Below are 22,048 nucleotides of genomic sequence, written 5' to 3' on the forward strand. Positions count from 1 at the left end.
TAGAGGATATATATATATATATATATATATATATATATATATATATATACACACAGGAGAGTACAGGCTATTGCTCTCTGGTGTCACTAGTGTCACACATGGAGAGGAGGTATATAATACAGGAGAGTACAGGCTATTGTTCTCTGGCGTTCGCAGTGTCACATGTTACGCAGGTAGAGGATATATATATATATATATATATATATATATATATACAGGAGAGTACAGGCTATTTCTCTCTGGTGTCCCTAGTGTCACACATGGAGAGGAGGTATATAATACAGGAGAGTACAGGCTATTGTTCTCTGGCGTCCGCAGTGTCACATGTTACGCAGGTAGGGGAGATATATACACAGGAGAGTACAGGCTATTGCTCTCTGGTGTCACACATGGAGAGGAGGTATGTTACGCAGGTAGAGGATATATATATATATATACAGGAGAGTACAGGCTATTGCTCTCTGGTGTCACTAGTGTCACACATGGAGAGGAGGTATATAATACAGGAGAGTACAGGCTATTGTTCTCTGGCGTCCGCAGTGTCACATGTTACGCAGGTAGGGGAGATATATACACAGGAGAGTACAGGCTATTGCTCAATGGTGTCACACATGAAGAGGAGGTATGTTTCGCAGGTAGAGGATATATATATATATATATATATATATACAGTAGAGTACAGGCTATTGCTCTCTGGTGTCACTAGTGTCACACATGGAGAGGAGGCAGTGGCGTAGCTATCGCGGTCGCAGCGGTCGCCGCCGTGGCCGGGCCCGCCTCAAAGGGGGGGCCCTTAGGGCCCCGCAAGGCCCTCCCGATCAATCACTCTTGTGACCGCAAGCATTGTTTTGCTTGCGGTCACAAGAGTCTGGCTCCGTCTTCCCCCGGCTGTTGCGCGGCTGCTGGGGGTGTCATGTCTTATCCCCGGCAGCGTGCGCATCCCAGAGCTCCCTGCGCGCCGTGGGCCCTGACTTCCGGTTCCGCCGCGCAGGGAGCTCTGGGATGCGCACGCTGCCGGGGATAAGACATGACACCCCCAGCAGCCGCGCAGCAGCCGGGGACAGATCGAAGGAGTGAGGATCAACGTGGGAGCGCGTTGTCAGGTGAGTTAAGTTTTGTTTTTTATCAGCCTGCATGGGTGGGGGGAAAGAGGGGGGCATCTATGAGGGTCGGGGGAAAGAGGGGGGCATCTATGAGGGTGGGGGGAAAGAGGGGGCAATCTATGAGGGTGGGGGGAAAGGGAACCATCTATGAGGGTGGGGGGGAAAGAGGGGGCCATCTATGAGGGTGGGGGGGAAAGAGGGGCCATCTATGAGGGTGGGGGGAAAGGGGACCATCTATAAGAGAGGAGGGGGGGTGAAGGGGACCATATATAAGGGAGGGGGCCATCTATAAGGGAGGGTGGGGGGAGAGGGGGCCATCTATAAAGGAGGGGGGAGAGGGGGCCATCCATAAGGGAGGGTGGGGGGAGAGGGGGCCATCTATAAAGGAGGGGGGAGAGGGGCCATCCATAAGGGAGGGTGAGGAGAGAGGGGGCCATCTATAAGGGAGGGGGTAGAGGGGGCCAACTATAAGGAGGGGGGAGAGGAGGCCATCTATAAGGGAGGGGGTAGAGGGGGCCAACTATAAGGAGGGGGGAGAGGAGGCCATCTATAAGGGAGGGTGGGGGGAGAGGGGGCCATCTATAAGGAGGGCAACATGGGGGGAGAGGGCCATCTATTTGGGGGGGCAACATAGGGGGAGAGGGAATACACAGAGGGGGGCATATATTATTAGGGGGTTACATAGAGTCAGGGCTACCCACTAAATGAGGGTGTAAAGGGGCCAATACAGATGTGCAGTGTGTATAGAGATGAGGATGGTGCCGGAGTGAGGAGCCTAATATGTCTGTCTGGCAGATTCTGTGCATTTGTGGCTCGGAGAAGTTTTTATAACGGCCCAGGACAGATGGAGAAGATGAAAAGGAAAGAACTCCGATCAAAGAAGACTTCTCCTGTGAGTCACCTGATATAACTGCACTGTAATGTATATGGTGTATAGAGCCTGTGTAGAGCTGGGGCTGGATGCGGGGATTTAGTATACTGGATTTGGTCAGTAACAATATGGTGGTGATGGTAGTGGTTGTGGTGTGGCGGTAATGTTTCCTTCCTATATACTGGTATTACTGGTAATATTGGTCTCAGTATACAGGATTTGGTCAGTAACAGTATGGCGGTAATATGTACGGTGATAATACTTTCTCTTCCAATATGCTGGTGTTATTGGTAATATCTGTCTTGGTGTGTGTATATATATATATATATATATATATATATATATATATATATATATATATACACACATACACCAATAGCATCACTTGGTTGTGAAAGGAGGGGAGGGGGGGCCCAAGTTGGCCTCTCGCACCAGGGCCCAGGAGACATTAGCTACGCCCCTGAGAGGAGGTATATAATACAGGAGAGTACAGGCTATGGTTCTCTGGTGTCCGCAGTGTCACATGTTACGCAGGTAGGGGAGATATATACACAGCAGAGTACAGCATATTGCTCTCTTGTGTCACACATGGAGAGGAGGTATATAATACAGGAGAGTACAGGCTATGGTGAGTGTGTATAGGGGCTAATTGTACCAATTCCGAGATTTGGAGAAAGGCCTGTGCTCTGCTATGTACAGCCACCTCAGTGAGACAGCCGCAGCTGATGGTGATAAGTGACTGGGGCTCCTATGCTGGGGTCAGTGACTGGGGCTCCTATGCTGGGTCAGTGACTGGGGCTCCTATGCTGGGTCAGTGACTGGGGCTCCTATGCTGGGGTCAGTGACTGGGGCTCCTATGCTGGGTCAGTGACTGGGGCTCCTATGCTGGGGTCAGTGATTGGGGCTCCTATGCTGGGTCAGTGACTGGGGCTCCTATGCTGAGTCAGGGACTGGTTACATTAGGAGCCCCTACAGCTGTATGAGTTGCTCCTGTCCTGGGAGCTAATACATTATATATAATTATTATATATATTTCTCTATAGCTATAATCACTGTGGAGGATAATGCATGTATCTGATGTATGTACTGGTAGTTATTGTGGGGTCCCAGCCAGATAAGCTGAAAGTACATGCACTATCCTCCACAGTGATTATAGCACCTCTCCTGTCAGCTCCTGGAGCTCCCCTGCTAACAGCCGCCCCTCCCCCCCTGATACAGCAGGGCAAGGCAGCGGGACAGATAAGAGGCCGGGCTGCAGTACAGAACTCCTTACACACAGTTAGCCCGTCCATCAATCTCCCCAACCCCCGACCTCTCCATCCTCCTGACAGATCCCGGTGCTCCTCTGCTAACCCCCCCCCAGCAGAGAGGGACAGAGAAGAGGCCGGCACACCAGTCCTGTACATGATTCCTTACATTGTGCAGCCGTCTATCTCTTCATCTGCCTGCTGCCCCCGCTGTCTGGCTGCAGGAAAAGAGCCCCGGCACTGGTGTCTCCTCACTGCACCTCCGGCCGCACACAGGACCACTCACAGGACTTTCTGTAATTTGTGCACTTCAGTAAGATGGGGCCCCTACCCTCCCACAGCTGTGTACTGCGCATGTCTTTGGACATGTGCAGTACACAGCTTAGGAAACACAGTGTAAGTGAACGGGACGGACTCCGTCCTGTTCACTTCAATGCTGTGTGTATGCCGTACAGCATCTGTGTAGATGTCGTGAAATGACGTCATACACAGATGCTCCCCAACATGGCAGCCCCCTGTGCAAACATCACAGTGTTTTAAAACACTGATGACACATGCCAAAAAAAAAAAATAAATACTAAACCACTTATCTTTTGTGCTTACATTTTTTTTGTAAAGAAAAAAAAAAGCGACACTATCCCTTTAAGACATAACCTACCTGCAGAGGACTGATCTGCAATCTAACAGCTGAGCGAGCAGGAAGCCGGGCAGCATTGATTATTCATGAAGAGGGAGGGATGCATGACAAGTGTGGCATGAACAGCTGCTCTGTGACAGTAGGAGACATAAGATTGTACACAATCCACTGCACGGAAAATTACCAAAAAGGCACCATGCTTACTGAGGGCTGCCAGCTACAGCACACTGTCAACACCTTAGGTAGTGCCCAGGAGCCGATGGATTAAGCCAAAACGCTCTTAAACCAAGTTACTCTTAAACCAAGGTACCACTGTATATATATATATATATATATATATATATATATATATATGTATATATATATATATATATATATATATATATATGAATAGAGCATTGACCTTGAATACACTCTGCACTCTATTCCTCCAATAGATAATGTTCCTCCATGTTCAATGTTGGTGGGAATGTAATTGTCAGAACAGAGCAGGTAGGAACAAGACACGACAGTGAGCCCTGATGCTGAGCCCACCCACTGTCCCTACCTACTTGCCTCAAACAGCCCTAGGTAGCCGAGGACAGCACAAAGGCGGTCCCTGCTCTAGAATAGGTGTTACACAGAACAAGACAGATAAACAAACACAAAAGAAAGTCGACAAGCCAAAGTCCAAAACCAAATGGGCAACACAGTACAGGAGGTTAGATAACAGGTCAAGCAAGCAGAGGGATTAGGAACGGGGATCACAGGAATAGACAGGGGGAGCTGGGTGTGACCCTTAATAACCAGAGCTGAGAGACTGGCTCAGCTTTCTTTTATGAGAATCAAGAGCCCGGTCCGGATCTCCTATGGACCAGCACTCTCATCCTTCAAGCTCCGGACAGGCAGAGAAACAAGTCAATTGCTAACCACTCCCCAGTCTGACCGACTCAGTGGTCCCCACCAGAATTTCTAGGGAAAATGCCTGTTCCAGCTAATAGACTGCACGCTCAGCCAATCAGAGACTGCAGCAGTGTCCTACCCTAGTCACTGACTGGCTAAGCAGTCAGTCTATCAGCTAGGTCTTGAAATCGCGCTCTTCTGGATATCCCGGAGCCCAGCGGGGGTCCCAGCACTGAAAAGGCACAAGGAGAGGTGAAATAGTATTGTTTGCCCTGCCTTTTAAAAAAAAATTGCTGTGGCCGGACTCCTTTAAGAACAGTTGGCCCACTGCACTAATTGATACGTCTGGAATTTTTTATTGTCCCAGTATATCTAAAATACAGCAATTTTTTTTAAAGGGTAAATTACCTAATGTTTGAATTCTACAGCTCTTGTGCGGGGAATTTGTCAAACCTTGTGCAAAGAAACTGTATGGTGACTGCCCATTTCAACCAATTAGATTCCTTCTTTTACTTTTAAAAAATGATCTTAGAATAGATAGCTGGTCTTCATGGTAAAAATCATCAAAGTCGGTATATTGTAATCCTACAGTCTTGCAGTCTATGTTTGTCCTTTATTACGTGCTTAAATTTGGTTGGTGTAGAGGTCATATAGACAGTAATTATAAATGGCGGATCAGACCACACAGATTGTTTCTTGTCTGCTAGTATGGAGAATCCTAGTCTGTATAGGAGCTATAGAAAAAAAACTGTATGAAATGTATAATTAAGACCTGTTACAAAGTTGATTGAAAATATATATATATTGTTTGCAAAGGTACAAATAGCTCTTAATTCCCTAATCCATCAAAGCTAATATCTTAATATGGATAATGCAAATGTTTGTTTCACAGACCGTTCAACAGGTATCCAGTAGTTAAACTATTTTAGGCAAATGATCTTATAGCTCTATGAGTGTATTATCTTTAAAGTCACAGAGAAACCTCTTCTGGTCATACTATGAAATTTTAATTAAAACCCATTCCACCTAAGGAATTTTAATTACTTCAGAGAAATGGCACTGTATTTGACGTCTTTCTTCAGAACAAAGACCTTGGTTCTACCACTTCTCATATTTTCATCTCGATAAATGTCCTTTAATACTGTGTTAAGCCAATTTCTAAAAATATTCCCTGATTATCAGCTAACAATGGATCAAATGAAATATAATTAAGACCCTTTGTCATTCTACTATGAATAAGAGCCTTAATATTTATCTTTTATTCTGCTGTTATTTTATTAAACTTCCTTTTTTAAAAAAAGGTTGTGGAACAAAGCATAGGTTACAAGTTCAGAATGAAATGGTATATTTATAAAACTTCTTTGTGTGACTGGAATCTGTGAACATTGGAAAATGATTCTTAATACAGTCTTCATATGAAGAATGCCATAGATATGAAGAATGGCTTAGATTTAAATACAGTTTATAAGGGAGTTCAGGATTAGAAAAATATGAGTGCTTTCTTCTAAAAACAGTGCTACACGTTTCTACAGTTTATGTGAGGTATTGCAGGTCCGCTCTATTCACTTCAAGGGAGTTGAGCTGCAAATGGTCAGATGTGGCACTATTTCTAGAAGAAGGCAGCTATACTGGAAAACCTATTGAACACAGCAATCACTGAGCTCAAGGAGATCAGTGAAAAAAATCCAATGAAATACTCACTCAAGAGTTTCCATTGATACACTGTCCCCTATAAATTTAAATGTGCAAAAAAGGGGTCCATGGAGCCTCAGTTGTGAGTCTCAAAACACGGGACTAGCTTCCAGGGAAGGAAAATCTGTTGCCTAGTGGGGAGGTCACCAAACCACCCTGATACATAGCCCCTTATGTCCCACTCAGTTGCAAGTATTGGAACATAAATAGGGAAATACCAGGGTGACCCCTTTTGCATCAAAGTCTAACTCAGTTGTAAGTATTGCAACATGGCAAGGGATTACCAAAGCCAGGCATTAATTCATGGACAGCTGTTTCAGGGTATTTGCCTCTCGTCAGTGTGGAGCAGTATTCTGACTAAAGGGGCAATGAAAAATAGACAAAAAAAAACGCAGAAATCACTGAGCCGAAGGAGATCAGTGAAAAAAATCCAATGAAGTACTCACTCAAGAGTCTCCATTGATACAAATACAAAATTTAAATATGCAAAAAAACAGTCCACAGAGCCTCAGTTAGGTGTCTCAAAACACGGGAATAGCCAGCTATCCCTTCAGGAAAGGAAAACCTGTTTCCAAGCGGTGCCTCCCAGTGGTGAGATCACAAAACCACCCTTTTACATAGCCCCTTATGTCCCACCCGGTTACAAGTATTGGAAATACCAGGGTGGCCCCTTTTGCTTCAAAGTCTAAATCAGTTGCGAGTATTGCGACATTGCAAGGGTTTTCCTTCCCTGAAAGGATACCTGGCTGTTCCAGTGTTTTGAGACTCACAACTGAGGCTCCATGAACCCCTTTTTTGTCTGTGGAAAACCTATTGGAAAGAGTACATTTTCACATTGCAGGACAAATAAACTTGAGTCAATCTTTATTAATAAAAAAAAAAAACTCACTAGTTCATACCAATGCATTGTTTTTTCAGTGAAGTGGAAAACATACGAAATATCAAGCGGGCAACCATGCAGTGTATAGTCAAAGAGCAGACACTTCTCATAGCTATCACCCTTGCCTTTTCATGCACTATATGCTCTACGCTCTATGATTGCCCGCTAGATAATTTATATGTGAACTAACTTACTGGAGAAAAAAGCATTGGAAGACTCTTGAGTGCTCCAAAGCTTTCTTCAAAGGATTTCTAAGCTCTCTGAGATTTTTTTGCTGTGCACCCCAGTTGCAAATATGATAAGCTGTTGTGTGCTAACTTTATGTATTGTAGCAATGGCTCAGTTGGACCAGGTGAGTAAGTAAGAATGTTCCTCCTATAGGCAAGTGCAGGTGACCAAAGATATCTCAAAGAAAGAAACCGTGCCTATGGGAACCGATGTCACAGAAAACACAGAGCCTCTTCCACACCTGTAAAGGTTTCTATTGTAAAAAAAAAAAAATACATACACAAACAACGCGTTTCACATGGACACAGTTTCATTCTCAGAGATATCTTTGGTCACCTGCACCTAGAGGATGAACACACTTACCTGGTCTGAGTGTGTCAAAGCTACATTGTCCACGATGCAGAATCCTCCAGTGGTGTACCTCAGCGGGCAGCATTTGATACACTTCATGCATATCATAGTGTTGTATTTAGTATACCCATTTAACTTCATGTATTGGAATAACGGCAGTGGCAATCATCTGGGGTGGTATGGCAGATTCATTTAAAATCCTATGGTAGTGGGAGTGAGCATGGGTTGGAGCACATTAAGGGTAGCTTCACACGTACCGTATCGCTGCTGATTTTACGCAAGAAAAACCGCATGGATTGACCTGCGTATTATGTGCGTAATTTACGCTGCATTTTTTATATATACATAATACGCAGGTGTCATGAATGTGCCTGTACCGAACTCCGTGCGCCCCTTGGCTCGGGCTGCGCGCCTGAGATGGCGCTGATATTCAGTGTTTTTGTATGTTTGTGCAGTGTCCTGAACCTTGTCTGAACACTGCTCTATTTCCTTCTGTGTTTGTTCAGCCACACCTACTTTGCCTGAGATACTCCTGGCCACTCCGGAGTTAACTCTGATGCTGGTTAGCTAGTCTGATAGACTGTTCTCTCTGCCAGTCAGCTTGCTCTTGCCCCAGGTGTTCTGAGGAGATTAGGGCTCTGGTCCAATCAGCTCTTGCACTGGACCTCTGGTCTCCTATATAGTGTCTGCCAGCCTGCCTCTCACTGCTGGTTATTGACTTGTCTCTGCCTGCTTGGGTGTTCTGTTTTCTGGTTTCTCCTGACTCCTGCTTAGTATTTTTGACCTCCCTTGTTTGCCGCCTGCCCCTGACCTCATTGCCTGTTTTCTGACTACGCTTTTGGATCTAATTTTGTACTTTTGCTGCCAGATTGTTGTGACCCGGACTGTCGACCATTCTTATTGTGTTTGTTCGTTTTGTCTTGTCTATTGTTTCACGTATCCAGGCTAGGGATCGCCGCCAGGTTGTCCGCTGCCATTTTAGGGCAGATTGCGGCAATTAGGTAGGGACAGTGGGCGGGGCTGAGCTCAGGGCTCACTGTCTCTTTGTGTTTGGTGTGGCTGGTCGTGACAGAATATCTGGCCTCATATATATACCGCTCCCCTCTGGTGCCATGGCTACTGTGGAAGATCTTGCTACCCTTGTTTCTGAGCTGGCCAAACAGGTCCGGCTATTGGCCCAGCAGCTACCAGCTACCACTCCTGCCACCCCAGTGGTCACGCTCAAGTAGCCTGACAAGGGTTCAGGGGACCTGAACACATTTTTTACCTTTAAAGAGGCTTGGCTTAGTCACCCCACCCCTAGCTCCTTTGAACAGGCCATTGCTCTAGCGATTTCTATTGATCGCACGCTCAGGGAACGTAAAAATAAATCAAACCAAGATTCCCCCTGTGTCACTGATGTGCCTTTCTCTGTCCTCTCTAAACCATTGCCTTCTATAACTCGTCCTCTGGTCACTCTGGAAGAACCTTCGAAACTGGACCAAGTTAAAAGCTCCCTGGTACGCAAAGAACACAGAAGAAGGAATGGACTCTGTTTTTACTGCGGTGACAGCGGACATTTTATCAGCTTTTGTACCAAGCGTCCTGCATGGCCAGATCATCAGCGTCCAGATGACTACCAGGAGGGTCATCTGGGCGCGCAGGTGGGTGGAGTTTGTGTGCATTGTCCTGTTGAAGATGCCATCTCTATGAATTCATGTAATGTGGAAGTTGGCTCTGGGTATCCCACTGAGGATACCATGTCTGTGAATTCGTGTAATGTGGAAGTTGGTTCTGTGCATCCCGCTGAGGTTGTCATACTTGTGCCTGATGTGAATGAAAATTGTGATGATAACTCTGTCTGTAACTCTTCTGTCTGTAACTCAGAGTCCTCCGCTGACGAGTGGGAGACGGATAGCGATATTGCTAGTGACATTCAAACCTGTGTGGTGAGAGGTCATTTTCCGCCTACACCTGATTTATCAAGTGAGGGTCCAGAGGCCCCTCATAAAAGGGGGGGTACTGTCATGAATGTGCCTGTACCGAACTCCGTGCGCCCCTTGGCTCGTGCTGCGCGCCTGAGATGGCGCTGATATTCAGTGTTTTTGTATGTTTGTGCAGTGTCCTGAACCTTGTCTGAACACTGCTCTATTTCCTTCTGTGTTTGTTCAGCCACACCCGCTTTGCCTGAGATACTCCTGGCCACTCCGGAGTTAACTCTGATGCTGGTTAGCTAGTCTGATAGACTGTTCTCTCTGCCAGTCAGCTTGCTCTTGCCCCAGGTGTTCTGAGGAGATTAGGGCTCTGGTCCAATCAGCTCCTGCACTGGACCTCTGGTCTCCTATATAGTGTCTGCCAGCCTGCCTCTCACTGCTGGTTATTGACTTGTCTCTGCCTGCTTGTGTGTTCTGTTTTCTGGTTTCTCCTGACTCCTGCTTAGTATTTTTGACCTCCCTTGTTTGCCGCCTGCCCCTGACCTCATTGCCTGTTTTCTGACTACGCTTTTTGATCCGATTTTGTACTTTTGCTGCCAGATTGTTGTGACCCGGACTGTCGACCATTCTTATTGTGTTTGTTCATTTTGTCTTGTCTATTGTTTCACGTATCCAGGCTAGGGATCGCCGCCAGGTTGTCCGCTGCCATTTTAGGGCAGATTGCGGCAATTAGGTAGGGACAGTGGGCGGGGCTGAGCTCAGGGCTCACTGTCTCTTTGTGTTTGGTGTGGCTGGTCGTGACAGCAGGTCAATTCATGCGATTTTTCTGCATCTAAAATCGCAGGGGCGGATCTGCAATTTTCTTGTGTTTTTCATGCGTAAAATCAGCAGCCATATGGTATGCATTTTTTAAATCTTTTAATTTCCTTCTAGCAAAACATTTGAAATAATGTACCATTTTGAAGGACTGATTTTCTAGTTAAATTAATAATGTACCAATGTTTTTTGCAAACCACTTTAACTGTCTCTATACTAGAGAAAGAAGAGAGAATCTTAGTAAATACTGGTCTGCCATTATTATATTGGCACCGCATGGTTTGGTAGTTGGTAGGTATGTTTTTCATGTTATGGCTAGGTTCATACACACACTACAATAAAGGCAAAATTTTAAGTGAAAATAAAACAATCTGTGAATAGATTAAAAAGATGGCCGTATTTTACAAAAGCAGGTCCTAAATAATGAGCATGTTCGTTATTTGGAGGGTCGTAATCAATTAAAGCCTCTATGGTGTGTGTGCACTGCCAGACAATTACCCATTGACTTCAATGGAGTGTATTATTAAAACCTGGTTGAGGGGGTTTAGCATCTACATATTGACAATAGTAGAGGACAAATTCATGCAATACCATTAATAAAATTTAAAAAAAATTAAGAAAGATGTATAACTGGTCACTATAAAAAAAAATTAAGCCAGATGATGTCTTACTCCACCATAACGGCTGGGGCCCCTGGAACGCCCAATGTGTTTTGCTACCCAAAACTTCATCAGAAGCTGATGTCACTACCATACTGGCCCATCTTTATACCCCCCCAACCAATCAGCTACATCCTCTCATTGATATACCTGGGCATCACCGCTAGTCCTGTCTCCTTCTCAGTGCGCTGTTCGTCTGACATTAGGTATCTTTCTGCAAGACAAGTTGTACTTTTATTGGTACCAATTTGGAGTATTCATTACTTTTTGCTTGTTTTTTTTTTTAAGGTTTTTTTTTTTTTTTTTTGCAAAGTCCCATAACAAAATATAGGTATCATAATAGTTTTTATTTTTTTGCAGCATTTACTATGCAGGATAAACCCTATATGTGTATTTTTATTTACTTTTACATTTTATTTAAAGAAAGAGAGGGGAAAGGGGGGAAACCGTGATATGCTGACAGTTACTGTACTCAGCCATAATGAAGACACGGCTGGTTACTGTACACAGCGCCCCCCCAGCTGCCATAGACCCATCTGCCTTGGAGACCTTGTAATCCAGATGCCTATAGGTAAAACAGTACTGTAAACTCTTTACATGTTGTGGTCATGATATGACCATGGCATGTAAAGGGTTGATCATTCTTGGTAGATAAAGCAGGGCCGAAGCAGGGCCAAGTTCCCACAATCCCCACGCGAGGTGCCCGCAATGCCTTATTCTAAGCTAACCGTAAAAAAAGATGTCAGCCTACAATAAGGACCCTTAGTGACCATCGTTAAAAGGTGGACATTAAAAGGTTAAACTGCAGCTTTGAATGAATGACTTGTTGTTTACATCAATCAGCTCATTTACTATTATTCTGCATTTTAATTAAAGTTCCTTATCAACAATAAATGGAAAATAACATTTACAAACAGCATTACCTTCATATAATATTTAGATATGGAAATTCATATAACATCATAATTAACTGCAAACAGTTATACATTCAGATATTGTGCAGATATTTTATTTCAATTATAATTATTCATGCTTCACAATGACTGATAATTACAGGCAGTTGATTTCCTAGTTTGTATTGTAGCATAACATAATTTAAAGTAATGTATGACTCTTACCGACTATATAAAGTGGCTTGAGTTTTGACATTGTTTTTGCAGACTTGAAATGTAACAATACAGTAAATGATACATTTAGGCTTTCATTATAGGCTCTTACCTTGAATCAGTTTTAATTCTTCCTTTAATTGGACCCAAATGAACAATACAAATCAATGTACATTTACATGGATTATTTTTCACATTGTACTGTAAATTTGAATGTCAATATAAATAATTTTTTTTATTGGCATGTAATGATAAATGTTTTAAAGAATTGAAATAGGACATTCAAAGAAATGACTTGTGGTCCTCACCCTTTATGTTTTTATATTCTTCTTTTATTCTTTGTATTTTTTCATTCTTGCAGCTAATGCATCTCTTAAGGAGATTATGTAATGAAGCAAAGTTGGTAAAATCAGATGTGTTTTGCGGACCGCGGCACCGGCTTTCCCGTGCCAGCGCCGTTCGATAGGCGGGTTCAGGTTAAAGAGGATGTACCGGGTGGTACATCCTCTTTAAAGGAGAAGTCCGGCAATTTTTTTAATAACATTTTTATATAAATGATGGCAGGGGGACACTGAGGGACACAGGGCACTGGAGGGACACTGAGCATCCCTCTGCCATCATCCTCTCCAGCAGCCACAGCCCGCACAGCTCTGGGAGTTGAGTCGTGACATCACCATTTTATCAAGGAAGTGAAGCCTTGATGCAGTAGTAAGTGCAGGAAAAAAAGTACTTTACAGCATTTACCATAATAAGTGGTATTTCCCATAATATTGGTAATTTGTATAACTTTTAAGGGGCAATACAATACTTAAATAAAAATTTACGCTGGGCTTCTCCTTTAAAGGCTTTTTTGGTTGAGTCGTTACAGTCGCAAACAACTTGCATTAGGGACCACAATAACAAAGTCACATTGGACTTTGGTATTTTTGGTATTGGTATTTTTTTAATTTTCAATGACTTACACTGAAGTCTGTGGAAACAGTAGCCGCGAGTTCATACAACGCATAGAATAATGGCCGTGTAAAAAAAAATTAAGTTTACAAAAAATAAAAATGTAAAAAAAATAAATAAGTAAATCTATTAGGGGGGTTTAGGAAGCCTTAAATTAGGCCACTCTCTCTTTTCACCGTCTGAATTAACTAAGGGGCGCTCACCGCAAGCTTTGTAAATGTCCCCATTATACAGTGGGGAAAAAAAGTATTTAGTCAGTCACCAATAGTGCAAGTTCCACCACTTAAAAAGATGAGAGAGGCCTGTAATTGACACCATATGTAGACCTCAACTATGGGAGACAAAATGAGAAAACTAATCCAGAAAATCACATTGTCTGATTTTATAAGAATTTATTTGCAAATTATGGTGGAAAATAAGTATTTGGTCAGTAACAAAATTTTATCTCAATACATTGTTATATATCCTTTGTTGGCAATGACAGAGGTCAAATGTTTTCTGTAAGTTTTCACAAGGTTGGCACACACTGTTGTTGGTATGTTGGCCCATTCCTCCATGCAGATCTCCTCTAGAGCAGTGATGTTTTGGGGCTGTCGCTTGGCAACACGGACTTTCAACTCCCTCCAAAGGTTTTCTATAGGGTTGAGATCTGGAGACTAGCTAGGCCACTCCAGGACCTTGAAATGCTTCTTACGAAGCCACTCCTTCGTTGCCCTGGTGGTGTGCTTTGGATCATTGTCATGTTGAAAGACCCAGCTACGTTTCATCTTCAATGCCCTTGCTGATGGAAGAAGGTTTGCACTCAAAATCTCACGATACATGGCCCCATTCATTCTTTCATGTACCCGAATCAGTCGCCCTGGCCCCTTTGCAGAGAAACAACCCCAAAGCATGATGTTTTACAGTAGGTATGGTGTTTGATGGATGCAACTCATTCTTTTTCCTCCAAACACGACAAGTTGTGTTTCTACCAAACGGTTCCACTTTGGTTTCACCAGACCATAGGACATTCTCCCAATACTCTTCTGGATCATCCAAATGCTCTCTAGCAAACTTCAGACGGGCCCGGACATGTACTGGCTTAAGCAGTGGGACACGTCTGACACTGCAGGATCTGAGTCCCTGGCGGCATAGTGTGTTACTGATGGTAGGCTTTGTTACATTGGTCCTAGCTCTCTGCAGTTCATTCACTAGGTCCTCCCACGTGGTTCTGGGATTTTTGCTCACCGTTCTTGTGATCATTTTGACCCCACCGGGTGAGATTTTGCGTGGAGCCCCAGATGGAGGGAGATTATCAGTGGTCTTGTATGTCATCCATTTTCTAATTATTGCTCCCACATTTGATTTCTTTTCTCCAAGCTGGTTGCCTATTGCAGATTCAGTCTTCCCAGCTTGGTGCAGGGCTACAATTTTGTTTCTGGTGTCCTTTGACAGCTCTTTGGTCTTCACCATAGTGGAGTTTGGAGTCTGACTGTTTGAGGGTGTGCACAGGTGTCTTTTTATACTGATAACAAGTTTAAACAGGTGCCATTACTACAGGTAATGAGTGAAGGAAAGAGGAGACTCTTAAAGAAGAAGTTACAGGTCTGTGAGAGCCAGAAATCTTGATTGTTTGTAGGTGACCAAATACTTATTTTCCATAATTTGCAAATAAATTCTTACAAAATCAGACAATGTGATTTTCGGCGTATTTTTTTCTCATTTTGTCTCTCATAGTTGAGGTCTACCTATGATGTAAATTACAGACGCCTCTCATCTTTTTAAGTGGGAGAACTTGCACTATTGGTGAATAACTAAATACTTTTTTTCCCCACTGTATATTGTAGAGCGCAGAATTGTCCAATCTATTAAAATATAACAATGTTGTTCCTACACAGTGAACGACATAAACAAAAAAAGGGGAAAAAAAACACCAGGATTGCTTTTTTTAAAAAAAATTGTATATTAGAAAAAAAATAATAAAAAGCGATCCAAATTTTTGTTCTACATCATTATGATACCAGTAAAAACTAAAGACCATGCTGCAAAAAATGACACCACAACCAGCCTTGTAGGTGGAAAAATAAAAACATTTTGTCTCCCAGAAGGAGAGGAGGAGAGCGCTGCTTCATTGTGACCTGGACATCCGCGCATCAATGACCTTGGGTCATGTAGTGGTTAAATTAATCAGGCTGTGGAATATCATACAATAGAAGAGTGGGGCATGTGATCTGGGTGCTGGGTGCCAAAATACCTCAGTATTTGAAAACAGAGTTGGGACAGCAAACCTATTCTTTGCCCCAGGTAATGAAGCATAGCAACACCAATACATAAACTAGCTCACCAGGTGTGGGGTATGGATAAGAATTTGCACCAGTTCTGGGCATAATGGATGATATACCTATTTGAGACAACTCAACATTGACACAGTTGTGCCAGGGGCTTGATACAAATTTCTTGAAAACTCATGGTATCACAGTATTGAGGGATCTGTATGTATTTAAAACCTTCAATCAATTGCAGGAGGAGTTTCATCTGCCTAGAGCAGTGCTTCTCAATTCCAGTCCTCAGGCCTCACCAACAGGTCATGTTTTGAGGATATCCCATACAAAGATCACCTGTGATAATACCTGATGCACTGACTATAATTATATCACCTGTGAAATACTAAGGAAATCCTCAAAACATGACCTGTTGGTGAGGCCTGAGGACTGGAATTGAGAAGCACTGGCCTAAAGGGTCTTTTTTCTACTACCTTCAAATTCGACATGCCTTGGCCAGCCAGTTCCCTACCCCTAGGCTGGCAATTTCGGGGACCTGGGGGGGGGGGAATCTGCATTATACACGCACCTTATCTCCCTTATGGCTACTAGTTCTCCCCACCCGGCGAAGGCCTACTGAAACGATCATATCCCATGATTGACTGAGGAAGATTGGCATGAAGGTCTTAGCTCGCGCTCTTTAGTATACCCTTCTGCCAACCACAAAATGACGCAACTCTATATATAGTTACCTTACACCAGTAAGATTATTCAGGATGAGTAAGCTTCCTACTGACGAGTGTCACAAATGTAATAGCCCCAGGGCAGATTTCTGGCATTAGATCTAGCAGTGCCCACACGTCGCCTCATTCCTGTCTCCTGACGGAAATCGTCTCCAGGACAATCCCCTTAGAACCCCTGGTAAGTTGGTTTGGCCTGTTTTCAGAAAAACTGTGGACTCACCATGAGCAAATCTTTTTGGAGGGATGTATAATTCCTTACAGTATCCCACAGGATGATTATCGTTCAAAAAAATTGTTAGATCGTTCGTAATCATTTCATGTAATAGCAGACCGATCAAACGACCAAAAAGAAATTGTTGGTCATTTGATAGAATTTGGACCTATTTTTATTGTTGATCGTTTGCGAATCGTTCGCGCATCATTCAGTGTAATAAGATGTCATTTGGTCGTATGCAGTAGCGACGAATGCAGTAGCGACAACAGGACAACCACAAAAACGTTCATAAGTAACGATCATCGTTCCGTGTAATTGGGTGAACGATTTCAGGTTGTTCGCCATAGCGGTTGTTTGAGATCGTTAATCGTTAATTGTCGAACAATTGTTTCCAGTGGTGGTAATATGTGATTGCTTCTGGGAATCCAATGTGGGGCGCATTTGTAAAAGAAGGAGACAGGTGGCCACAGGCAGTTGTTATGCAGTCTAACAAAACACCAATCTACTTAAACTGTTTTTCAATAAGTGTTCACCTTCAGAAGTCAAGGTTTGTCTAGCACATACTTATTCTAGCGTATTTCATTTTCTATAATTAAAACTCTATTTCATACTCTTCTATATTGAATTCAGGCTCTGATGTACTGAAAACTCAGTGTCACAGAGAGACCTTCGACCTTCAATCATTCCATCTAAGACAGCTATTAATAACTTCTAAATCTCTTTAATTTCATTGCACATATTACCATATCTTCTACCCAGAAATGTATACAATTTTATATGAGTAAAAATGATATGCAATTTTTTTTTTTTTTTTGGAGACCTAAGAAGCACTATATCAGAATCTTCAATATATGAAATTGTGGTCAAAGACAATATATAAAACATTAAATATAGCTCACAAAAATGTAATAATACTACTAACAATGACAGTCTTATCGATTCCCTCAGCTTTATATCTGTATGGGGGAAAGACTATAATTTATTAGGTTACCTCTAGATTTTAAGTACCGTATATGTTACATAGTCAAGTATTTCCTGGAATTTTTTCAATGTATGGAAACTATCCCTAAGCACTTTATTCCGGTGAGTGACAGGCACAACCATAAACTAATATTTTTAGTTCAATAGGAAAAAAAGGAAATACAAGTCATCTGCCCATTATGGTGCTTTGAACTTTAAGACATTCATTGATTTATAAAAGTCTATGACTGACAGGATATTTTATATAATACTACAGCACAATGTCAACAAATAAAAAGTTTGATCTTTTAAATGTATATAAACCATGTGCCCTTTTTCATGGGTCTCTTTGCCAGATCCCTCAAAGTATACAACTACATTTAAAAATACACCAATGTGATATGAAGCAAGTTTAAAGAGAACCAGAAATTGATCATTGTATTCTTCAATGTAATTGTATATACAACAATTAAATAATCACTAAATATAATGAATTCAAAATATGTGCTGACTTCATTAAAACAGCACATCATATACTTGTGCACGCAACATACTTTTAAGAAAAAGTCGACGCAGGGCAGCCTCACCGGAAGTTCCCAGCATGCCCTGCTGCATTAGTCATCCTCCCTAAGTTCTCAGTGACAGCATCCTGTATTGACCATAGCAGTGATGCTGGTTTTACCTGTGACAGTGTTCAGACATGGATGGGAAACACGCAGGGGCGGGCTGGCTGGCAAATTTTAGCCTGGGGGGCAAGCACACAGCAGTGGCCCATGAGAAGCCGCCCAACGGCCCATCCTTCAAGGACCACTCTGGCCCTCACTTATTATTACGCTCCCCACATCAGTGCAGGGTAGGTAGATGGCAGCCACTCCAATACTTCCTCCAGCGGCAATGTTCTGACACTTCGGATAACACATTCGGCCCTTCCAGTCATTTGTAAACAGGGAATTCCTACTGCTCGCTGTGAAGGGGTCGGAGATCTCTTTCCTGTATAAGTCTATGGGACGGCTCAGCGCTGTCACAGAACCATAGTCCCATAGACTTACATTGACAAAGTGACTTCTGGCTGCTTCACATCGAGCAGTAGGAGTTCCCTGGTCACAAATGACCGGAAGGGCTGGAGACATTATCTGAACTGTTGGAACATCGCCGCTGGCAGAAGTACAGGTCCAGAGTGCCATCTACTGTCCCTGCACTGATGTGGGGAGGGTAATAAGGGCTGGAGTGCTCCTTAAAGGGAACCAATTTGCACAATTGTGCTGATATGGTTTTCAGCTGCACAGTATAGATTTAATAAACAGCTCCCTGAGGCTACCAACCACTGAGTATAACATGCTGGGAAAGCTGGGTGACCACATCACACTGAGTATAACATGCTGGGAAAGCTGGGTGGCCACATCATAACGAGTATAGGATTGGTAGAAAGCTGGGTGACCTACATCATACTGAGTATAAGATAGTGGAAAAGCTGGATGACCACCATCATACTGAGTATAAGATTGGTAAAAAGCTGGGTGACCTATATCATACTGACTACAAGATGCTGGGAAAGCTGGGTGACCACATCATACTAAATATAAGATAGTGGGAAATCTGGGTAACATCCATCATACTGACTACAATACAATATGTGGGGAAACTGGGGTTTCTGTATTTTCACTATAGTTTTTAGCACTTTTGCTGGAAGTCTAAAATTATATTATTACTGGAGTTCTCCTTTAAATGGGCAATATCACCAGAAAAAAAATGTTTCATATGTCATAAAAACATATAAACATTTTTTATTGGTCAGAGTGTAAATGTTCAGACAGCAACCAATCAGAACAAACTGGGAGAAGTTCATGCTATGTATGTTCCCTCAGCTCTGTGTCACATGACAGTCACATAATGAATGTCTTTGGGGACATCTTGCTAAAATGGACAGAGTGGGGAGTGAGGCTTTGGCAGTTCATGACCAAAATACCTAACAAAATAGCACAGTATACAGTACCTATTGTTATTTGTTCAAATTATACCATTCCAGAAAAAAGATGTGCCTAATATCAATGAGGCCCATATAGTTCTGTATGAGTGTGTATTGTACTGTATGGTTCTGTATGGGTATATATTGCACTGTATAGTTCTGTATGAGTGTATATTGCACTGTATGGTTCTGTATGGGTGTATACTGTACTGTATGGTTCTGTATGGGTATATACTGTACTGTATGGTTCTGTATGGTGTATACTGTACTGTATGGTTCTGTATGGGTGTATATTGCACTGTATGGTTCTGTATGGTGTATATTGCACTGTATGGTTCTGTATGGTGTATATTGCATTGTATGGTTCTGTATGGGTGTATATTGTACTGTATGGTTCTGTATGGGTGTGTATTGTACTGTATGGTTCTGTATGAGTGCATACTGTACTGTATGGGTGTATATTGCACTGTATGGTTCTGTATGGTGTATATTGCACTGTATGGTTCTGTATGGGTGTATACTGTACTGTATGGTTCTGTATGGTGTATACTGTACTGTATGGTTCTGTATGGTGTATACTGTACTGTATGGTTCTGTATGGTGTATATTGCACTGTATGGTTCTGTATGGGTGTATATTGCACTGTATGGTTCTGTATGGTGTATATTGCACTGTATGGTTCTGTATGGGTGTATATTGCACTGTATGGTTCTGTATGGTGTGTATTGTACTGTATGGTTCTGTATGAGTGCATACTGTACTGTATGGGTGTATATTGCACTGTATGGTTCTGTATGGTGTATATTGCGCTGTATGGCTCTGTATGGGTGTATATTGTACTGTATGGTTCTGAATGGGTCTATATTGCACTGTATTGTTCTGTATGGGTGTATATTGCTCTGTATGGGTATATATTGTACTGTATGGTTCTGTATGGGTGTATATTGCACTGTATGGTTCTGTATGGGTGTATACTGTACTGTATGGTTCTGAATGGGTGTATATTGCACTGTATGGTTCTCTATGGGTGTATATTGCACAGCTTGGTTCTCTATGGGTGTACATTGCACTGTATGGTTCTGTATGGGTGTATATTGCACTGTAGGGTTCTGTATGGGTGTATATTGCACTGTATGGTTCTGTATGGGTGTATACTGTTCTGTGTGGGTGTATATTGTACTGTATTGTTCTGTATGGGTGTATATTGCACTGTATCGTTCTGTATGGGTGTATATTGCACTGTATGGCTCTGTATGGGTGTATGTTGCACTGTATGGTTCTGTATGGGTGTACGTTGCACTGTATGGTTCTGTATGGGTGTATATTGTACTGTATGGCTCTGTATGGGTGTACGTTGCACTGTATGGTTCTGTATGGGTGTGCATCGTTCTGTATGGATGCATATTGTTCTGTATGAGTGTGTATCGTTCTATCTGGAGCAGTTTTGCAGCATCTGCAGGTTTTTTTTTTTCCATTCTTCTCCTTCAATGATCAGGAGCAGAAAAAAAAAACACACAAATGGAAACCAGGCCTAATATGTATAAAGACTATACATTATATATATATATATATATATATATATATATATATATATATATATATATATATACACACTGTATATACTGTATATATATATATATATATATATATATATATATATATATATATACACACACACACACACATACATACACGTGTGGATATTACTCACATAGGCCAGGTTCACTCTGTGTAAAAACAGCCGTGTTTCATAACGTCCGTAGTTGTGCAAAAGAAAATGGCCGTTATTTCACAAAATAACAGCCGTTGTTTCACAAAATAACGGCCGTTGTTTTACAGAGTGTAAACCTGGCCATACATGCAAATACACATACATGTTACAGACACGTATACATAGTTCAGTCATACATACACAGTCACACTTACTTTTGTGCAGTATAAATGGACGTCTTCTAGTACAATTAGGGATCCTAATCAGGGATGGTACGAACCGAGTTCGGTTCGAGTTCTTACAAACCCGAGCCCTCGGTAATGATTCCCACTGTCTACCCGCTCCGTGGAGTGGGCGGATCCAGCGGGAGGACCGCCTGAAAAACTGAAATACAGCCATAGCCATAGGCTGTATCCCAGTTTTCCAGGCGTTCCTCCCGCTGTATCCGCCCACTCCACGGGTACAGCAGGCTCAAGTGTGTGGGGGCACAGCAGCCTGAAGGGGAGAACACAGCAGTCTGGGGGGGGGGGGGGTACACATTGCAGCTTAGGAGGTACAGATCAGCTACAGGTGGACAGGGGCAAAGCAGCCTGGGGGAGAGGGGGCAGCTATAGGGGGAACAGGGCAGCAGCTACAGGGGGTTGGAAGAACAGGTGTGTGTGTGTGTGTGTGCTTCTCTCAGCCCAGCTCTGCAGACCCCCCCCCCCCCCCCCCCCCTCTTCTCTGTCCCGATCTCCCTGCTATCTACAGCCCCAGGTACCTGACATTTCCAGCAGCGGAGCCCAGGACAGGAGGGGGGATGGTCAGGAAGCCCTGTAGCTGGAGGCCACTGTGTAGCTGGAGGTTAGCAGCCAGCCTCCTGCTTTCCACACTGCTGA

General features: G+C 43.0%; 1 long non-coding RNA gene across 1 annotated transcript in view; it reads right to left on the reverse strand.

Annotated features, from left to right (window-relative positions):
- Positions 1–22,048, reverse strand: part of LOC138784487 (uncharacterized) — a 93,334-nt gene that overhangs the window by 56,539 nt on the left and 14,747 nt on the right. Inside the window, exon 2 of the long non-coding RNA XR_011361858.1 lies at positions 11,430–11,493. This is a non-coding gene — a long non-coding RNA (uncharacterized lncRNA). The remainder of the gene's footprint in view (positions 1–11,429; positions 11,494–22,048) is intronic.

This window comes from Dendropsophus ebraccatus, chromosome 2 (genome assembly GCF_027789765.1).
Source record: "Dendropsophus ebraccatus isolate aDenEbr1 chromosome 2, aDenEbr1.pat, whole genome shotgun sequence".
NCBI classification, from domain to species: Eukaryota; Metazoa; Chordata; class Amphibia; order Anura; family Hylidae; genus Dendropsophus; species Dendropsophus ebraccatus.